The sequence below is a fragment of the Antrostomus carolinensis genome, unplaced genomic scaffold, assembly GCF_000700745.2.
Source record: "Antrostomus carolinensis isolate BGI_N321 unplaced genomic scaffold, ASM70074v2 scaffold34612, whole genome shotgun sequence".
In the NCBI taxonomy this organism is placed as follows: Eukaryota; Metazoa; Chordata; class Aves; order Caprimulgiformes; family Caprimulgidae; genus Antrostomus; species Antrostomus carolinensis.
This window is the reverse complement of record NW_010302398.1, coordinates 15,747-23,134: the sequence shown is the minus strand read 5'-3', so window position 1 is coordinate 23,134 and position 7,388 is coordinate 15,747. Positions and strand designations below refer to the sequence as shown.

General features: G+C 53.5%; 1 protein-coding gene across 1 annotated transcript in view; it reads left to right on the top strand.

Annotated features, from left to right (window-relative positions):
• Nucleotides 1–859: 859 nt before the first annotated feature.
• Nucleotides 860–7,388, top strand: part of ANKRD52 (ankyrin repeat domain 52) — an 18,634-nt gene continuing 12,105 nt past the window's right edge. The window contains exons 1-3 of the mRNA XM_029083972.1: nucleotides 860–939; nucleotides 3,365–3,443; nucleotides 4,949–5,019. The gene's annotated coding sequence lies outside the window, so the exon portion shown is untranslated. The remainder of the gene's footprint in view (nucleotides 940–3,364; nucleotides 3,444–4,948; nucleotides 5,020–7,388) is intronic.

Genomic DNA, 7,388 nt, shown 5'->3' with positions numbered 1-7,388 from the left:
AACAAGAAATGGGGGTGCAGGTTCTCAGGTGATGCCTGGAGGCTGGGCAGCACCGAACCCACCGACCTGTCCTGCCACACAAACAGCTCCGGCTGTTGGTTCTGCAGCCCACGGCACCGGCTGGCTCTGTCACCGGGGCTGGGGCTCTGTTCCTGGCTTTTACTGAGGTCTGCTAGGTGACTTCATTGAGATGTGGGTAGCAGGAAACAGGAGGAGCTCCAGGCCAGGCTTTGCCAGGTTTTTTGCACCATGGGAGCCAGTGTAGCCTTGTAGGTGTTCCTCAAAAGAGAGGAGAGCAGCAGTAAGCACACAGCTCTGCAGGAGAGCACGAGACATCACCTGGTTGTTCCTTGGGAAACCTGATTCACTGTCTGCAAAGACTTGTCTCATACCAGGAGACTTCAGCCAGCTCGGAGGGAGGATTTTCTTGGCTGTGGCCAAAGCTTTGGGTAGCAGGAGCTGGACTGGCCGTGCTCGGAGAGCTGAGCCGTGCTGGCTCTGCAGGTGGGCTGCTGGGGCTGTGGTCAGTGCTGCTCCTTGGACTCAGGAAGCCAGGAGGCTTTTCCAGTGATTCCCTGGTCTGTTCACCAGTGAACAACCAAGAAAAGAACCTTTGCTGGCTTGAAAATCAATCCCTGATGTTGGCTGAGCCATGGATGTGAGGAAGCTGCTGAGTGCTGCTGGTGGGCCCGGCTCTGGCAGCAGCCGGTGTGGGGGGCTCGTTCGTGGGGTGAGGTCCTGGCTGAATCAGGCTGATGTAAAGTCTCTGATATGCCATGACTCTGCCTGTTCTCCTCCCTCTTGTGTCCTCCACGTGGTGCCACCTTCACAACTTGCTTCTCTTTTTCTTTGTAGCCTCCTCTGGTCCAAGCCATCTTCAACCGCGATATAGAGGAGGTGCGGTCGTTGCTCAATCAGAAGGAGAACATTAATGTATTGGTGAGTGCTGCCCAGCCCTGCTTGCTCCCCTTTCCCCACCAGCTCTCCCCCATTTCCTTCCCTGCAGTGCAGTTCCTGAGCAGAGGGGAGGGCAGAGATGTGGGTGCTGTCCCGGGGAGGCTCTTTTTGGTGTCGATGGTCAGAGCCGGGGTTTTGAGACAAAGATTTCTGGATTCTGCTCCCAGCTCAGCTGCCATTTGCTGTGCAGCTTTGTCCTGTTGCCTCGATCTTATCATCTGTAAAATGGGGTGCAGGGAAGGCCAGGACTCCTGCCCCTCCCCAGGGGATGATGAGAGCCTCCCAAAGCTCTTGGCTGTGCAGAGCATTGCTGAGAGGCTGTGGGGTGTGTGGGAGGACTTTTCACAGAGGCTCAGCTTTGCTACCTTGCCAGTTTTACCTTTTTTTTCCCCTTTGGGATGGTGACCCAAAATAATTTGGTGTGAACTCAACGGGTCTGCCTTGTGCTGAGCTTGTTCCTCAGAGGGGAAGGAGGTTTTGAGCGATGCTGCAAAGCCAAGTTCACCTCATAAGTGTTAGGAGGAATTTCCACTGCGCTCATCTGAAGCCTGATGGTGGAGGGTGGTTTTGATGCTCGTTCCAGAGCGGGACAGGGAGGCTGGAGAGGTGGCTGCTGTTTGGACACGTCCCTCTGGGTCCCACAAGTGGCTGGGTTGGCTCCTGGGGGAGCAGCCCTTGGTAGCCCCAGTCTGATGGTGATGAGCGTGGGGACTGAGCTCCAGCTTCACCCCAGAAGGGGTGAAACCTGCCTGTGAGCGTTCCCCGTCTGACGTGTCAGCGTGCCTTCCCTTGATCTGCTTTACAAGCTTCCTGCTAACGAATCGGCGGCAGATGTGCAGATAAGAAGCCCAGGCTGCTGTGATGGGGCTGGTGGGTTGGCCAGCACCGACTGCACCGGCCCAGGTCTGCCTGACACGGTGGCACAGTTGGACTGGTGCCGGGTCAGTAATTCCTGCACTCTCAGCCCAAAAACTGGGCTAAGTTTAGAGCTCTAGGCAAGAGCAACCTGTTCTGGTTCACTGTCTTCCTCTCCTCTGAGCTCTGGCATTAACTGGGGCTCTGGTCCGTGCTGTTCCCAGCTCTGCAGCAGGCAGCTGCTGGTTTTTTTGGCACACTCCTGTTTGTGTTTTCCCAACCCAGCCTGTGGAGCCGGGGCTGGTGGCACACCCCAATTCTCACAACATTAAACCCTGAGGTCAAGGGCGGCCGCTGCGGCTGCTGGCCGGTGTCCCGGGAAGGTGAGGGTGGCCCTGTGCTGGTGCATGTGTGCCAACCAGGGCTAAAGATTCGATCCTATCTTTGCTTATTACACAGAGATAACGTGGGGGATTTTTTTTTCCATAACTAATTCAGTTGGGGACCCGGCAGCTCTTCGTCCTCCCTTGTCAGGATTGAGAGTTGGGATTGTTTCGCTTGAGCTCTTGCGCAGCTGCTGAAGGAATAAAACCACAATTGTTAACACTTAATTTCCTTTTTGTGTGCAGGTTTAGAAATGTTGTTGCTTGTTCAGTGACCTGCCAGCTGGGTTTCACTTTCACATCCTCCTGCCTGGTTGTGCCAGTACAAGTTGTTACCAAAAAATAAAATAGAACCACCAACATTTTCCAAATGGTTTTTAACTTAATGAAAAGCAATTACATTTCCCTCTCTGCACCCAAACACAAAATTTGGGGTTTGAAATTGAGTTGTGCTTCTCTGGTTTTCTACTGGTTTGCTTCTTGGCTTTATTATCTGGCGTGTTCCCTGAGGAAAACCTGAACCAAATGCCTGGAGGCAGAGGTTACCCAGGGCCTGGCCCTGAATACACAGCAGTGAAAGGTATTTTTTCTTTGGCTAATCCAATCTAAGATCAGAGAGGGGCTTCTGCACTCCCTGGCCTTCTGCAGCTGACAGGTCTGAGTCTGGTTTCAGAGCTGTCTGTAATTCTGAGTGTTTTATCGTTGGCTGAGAGGATAAAAGGGTGTGGAATGGGACAGCCTGTGCGCGGTGAGCGCGGCCAGGCTTTCATCTCGGGTCGCAGAGTGCTTTGCAGATGTTCATTAAGTCCAGTAGCACCAGAGCCAGGTCAGGTCGGTCTCCAGGGAGTCTGGGGGGGTTTGAAATGAGTGGTTGGAGCTCTCACAGTCTTCCCGTCTTGTGCTGGGGTTATAGTCCAGGTACCCTTTGCTCTGGCCACCAGCTGCACCCCAGCACCCGTGGGGCTCTGGAAGGGCTGTGCCCCCCAACAGTGCTGCAGGAAGGTGCTGGGTTTAAGCAATTTTCTTCCTTGTCCCATGTCCCCAGATGCTGCAAACACTTAAAGGGATGTTGGGACAGACTGGAGCAGAGGAGGGATTGTGCTGTGAGAGATCTCCCTCAAAGCCCTCAAAGCTCACAGATGGTTTTTGTTTCTTACATCCTTGCTCAGGACCAAGAAAGAAGAACGCCGCTGCATGCTGCTGCCTACATAGGAGATGTTGCAATCCTCGAGCTCCTCATACTGTCAGGTAAGGGCCAAGGCTCAGGGCACTTGGCTCGAGCGCTGGCGCTGCCTTTCAGGCGTCTTTCTGATCTCCTCTGGCCTTAAGGCTGCAGAGCCATAGTTTTTGGTCACCCTCCAAGCAACCCTGTGTTCATGTTTAAAGCCAGTGGGGGTTGCAGCCAGGGGAAGATTAGGAAATGTTGCCATAAATCCTAAGAGGTTTGTTCAGACAGGGAAGCATCTTGGAACTGAAACAGCAAAGGTGGTTACCAAACCAGGAGGGGAATGTGTGGAAGGTGTCAGGAGGAGATGCTGGAGGAGGGTGCAGTGGGGATGCACGCCTCAGAGATGCCTTGAATGGCAGGATGCTCAGGGGAGCAGAGTTTCACTTGCTCATGGAGAAGAGTCAGCTAAAAACGAGGGGGTTTTGCTCAGTTTTGGCTTGTGTTATTTGGCATGAAGCTGCTCTTTGTTTCCCCGCAGAGACACTCAGCTCTGCGCTTGGGTCCTGTACCTGTGGGGTACAGACAGGGGAGTCTCCTCGTCTGCTGTTCACCAGCGTGGCACCTCGGGGCACGTGGGCTTCACAGCTCCTCGCTGGTGGTGTGGGGGAACCCTGAGGCTGCTGTGATCCTACCTGACCCTGCCAAGGAGAGACTTGGGGAAATCCTTTGCTGAGGGCTTGTTAAACAGGATTGGGGACGTTCAGCTCCGTCTGCAGAGCGTGGGATGCCCTTACGTGCCCCGTGTTGACTTTTTCATGCCTGTGTGTTGAGTTCTCAGCAGCAAAGAAAGGGCTGGTGGGACCCAAGTGCTGAGCACAAGAGCTGGGGTGGCAGTCATCTGTCACAGAATCACAGAATATTAGGGATTGAAAGGGACCTCAAAAGATCATCCAGTCCAACCCCCTGCCAGAGCAGGAACCTCAATGAGATCACACAGGAAGGCGTCCAGGCGGGTCTTGAATGTCTCCAGAGAAGGAGACTCCACACCCTCCCTGGGCAGCCTGTATGGAGATGCAGCCCACAGTGACCACAGATCCAACATGAAACCTTCTGGTTTTTTGCCTCAAGTCACCTTGTTTTGTTTAAAGCAAGGAGCAGAACTGCTCGCTGGGTCTCTGTTGTGGTTTTTTGGCTCTGTGGGGAAGCTGGCACTCCGGGAGGTGTAGTCTCTTCAGTCTCTGCCATGCTGTGTCCTTTGCAGTGCGCTGGCACCGGTCTCCCAAGGGGTGCAGCTTCATAGAATCATAGAATGGTTTGGGTTGGAAGGGACCTTAAAGCTCATCCAGTCCCAACCCCCCTGCCAGCAGCAGGGACACCTTCCACTAGACCAGGTTGCTCAAAGCCTCATCCAGCCTGAAGCTTGTTCCTCTTGCAGTTGTGCCTCACCTAAAGCTCAGCCCAAGGTCCCCTCTTGTAGCAGAACTGTCACTCTTGCCCAGTGGGTGCCTCAGAGGTGGCTGCAGACCCGACCTGGGACTCTGGATCACTTCTCTGTCCCCTGACCTCTCCTTTTGTTCTTCCTCAGGTGCTAATGTTAATGCAAAGGACACTGTTTGGCTCACCCCGTTACACCGCGCTGCGGCTTCTCGGAACGAGGTAGGTTCCCTCTGAAGTGTCCTCTGGTTCTGTCTGCTCCTGGCGTGGAGATGGTGGGTGCTGATGGGAGGAGGGGGACTGTGCTTCTTCTCTTTTGCATCTTGCCTGGTTTTGGCTGAGATGGGTGGTCTCGTTAGAGTGGAGAGGGGATGAATGCATAATTCAGAGTCTGAAAATGAGAGGTGAAAACAAATCTCCTCGGTTCCTTTCCCTCCATCCTTCAGGAGTTAGCTAAAACTCAGTTAGCACGTGGGTTTTCCCCACAACATCCTCCCCCCCACCGTTCCCCTTTCCCCAGGGCTTTGTCTAATCCAGCTTTACATTTCTTTGAGGGATGCTGGGGCTCTCACTCCTTCTCTTGGGACCTGATTCCAACAGATCTTGTTGGAAAGATTTCCTGACTGTTTAGCTTTTGTGGGCTTAACTTCATCCCACTTAACTTTGTCCTGTTTTGAGTTGCTGGAGAGTAAGAAACTCTGTGGTCACGTTGGTTTGGAGCCAGAGTATCAGAAGCCCTGACTCCAACACACAGGGCAAGTCACCACACATCGACTGGTTACATGAATTCTCTTAATCGGCAGCAGACACGGGATGAAACACTTCAGAGTAAACCTCTACTGAAGGCATTTGCTGTGAGCATGTGTGGACAGTTACTGTGGGTTGTTAAAATACAGGAGCTCAGCAAACCGAGACTGTTGTGCTGTCAGGTTTGAAGTGCTGCTTGTCTGTGAATTTGAGCACGTTTGTTTGCTTCTCTACCCCAGTTTAGATGTGCTGGAGAACCATCTCCCTCCTTCCATTCACAGCATCACAGGATGTTGGGGACTGGAAAGGACCTCAAAAGATCATCCAGTCCAACCCCCCTGCCAGAGCAGGAACCTCAATGAGATCACACAGGGAGGCGTCCAGGCGGGTCTTGAATGTCTCCAGAGAAGGAGACTCCACACCCTCCCTGGGCAGCCTGTCCCAGGGCTCTGTCACCCTCACTGGAAAGAAGTTTCTTCTCCAGTTGAAGCAGAACCTCCTGTGTTCCAGCTCACACCCATTGCCCCTTGTCCTACCATTGGGCATCAATCACTCATCACTTCTCATTCCCTCCTGGGGTGCTTGGCACAGGGCTCCACCAGTGCCCTGCGTGCCCCTGGAAAGAAGTTTCTTCTCAAGTTGAAGCAGAACCTCCTGTGTTCCAGCTCACACCCATTGCCCCTTGTACTACCATTGGGCATCACTCCCTCATCACTTCTCATTCCCTCCTGGGGTGCTTGACACCAGTGCCCTGCGTGCCCAGCTCCTGAGAGGAGCCTCCTGAAATGCCCGTGTGCTTCATGGCTTTTCCTGCCCAGAACCTTCTCTCTAGGACAGCTGATGTGCCAGGAGAGGTACCAACTAGCCCTGGCAGAGCAGAGCAGAGCAGCGAGCCATGGGGCTGGGATTGTTGGAAGTGCTGCCTCAATGCTGTTTGGAAGTGGGCAACCTGTAAACCATAGCAAAGAAAATGTGGGGTTACAGCAAAGAGCCTCTAGCAGCAAAAGGGGGAAATAATTATCCAATATAGGTCAGTGGGTCACATTTGTCATCCCCCGGGCACTGTGCACCTCGTGAGTCATGGATGAACACTCACTTACAGTTAAATCACATGGCTTGAGGTGTTTCTCCTGTGCTGGAACCCCCATGCAGCTGCATTTCACAGCTGCACTTGGATGGGAAGAACCTGGTTCATTCAGGTCCCACACACCGAGCTCCAGCCTGGAAGGAGCTGGAACAGCCCAGGTGAGGGCTGGAGGATTCGTGCAGGGGACATTCCTTCTCCATGCTTCCTTCTCCTTGCTCATTCTTGGAGCTTCTCTCATGCTGTTTTTACCCCTCTCACTCTTTCTCTGTGATAATGTGCTGAAACACAGCCGTACCTGGGCTTCAAAATGTCACTGGGGACACGAAAGCAAACGAGTCCTTTGATGGAGCGGGGAGAAGTGAGCGTGTGGAGCAGTTTCAGCTCAGCCCTGCAAGGTCAGCTCTGGCTCTCAGGGCTGTAGGCTGGCGTGGATTGGGCAGCCTGTGTGTGCTGTTACATGGACCAGTTAGAAGTAGTCCAGAGAAGGGCCACCAGGATGATGTGAGGGCTGGAGCAGCTCTGCTGTGAGGACAGGCTGAGAGAGTTGGGGCTGTTCAGCCTGGAGAAGAGAAGGCTCCAGGGAGACCTTCTAGTGGCCTCCCAGTACCTGAAGGGGCTCCAGAAAGCTGGGGAGGGACTTTTCCTAAGGACAACTAATGACAAAACAAGGGGAAATGGGTTTAAGCTGAAAGAGGGGAGGTTTAGATGAGATATTAGGAAGAAGTTCTTCACTGTGAGGGTGGTCAGACACTGGAAC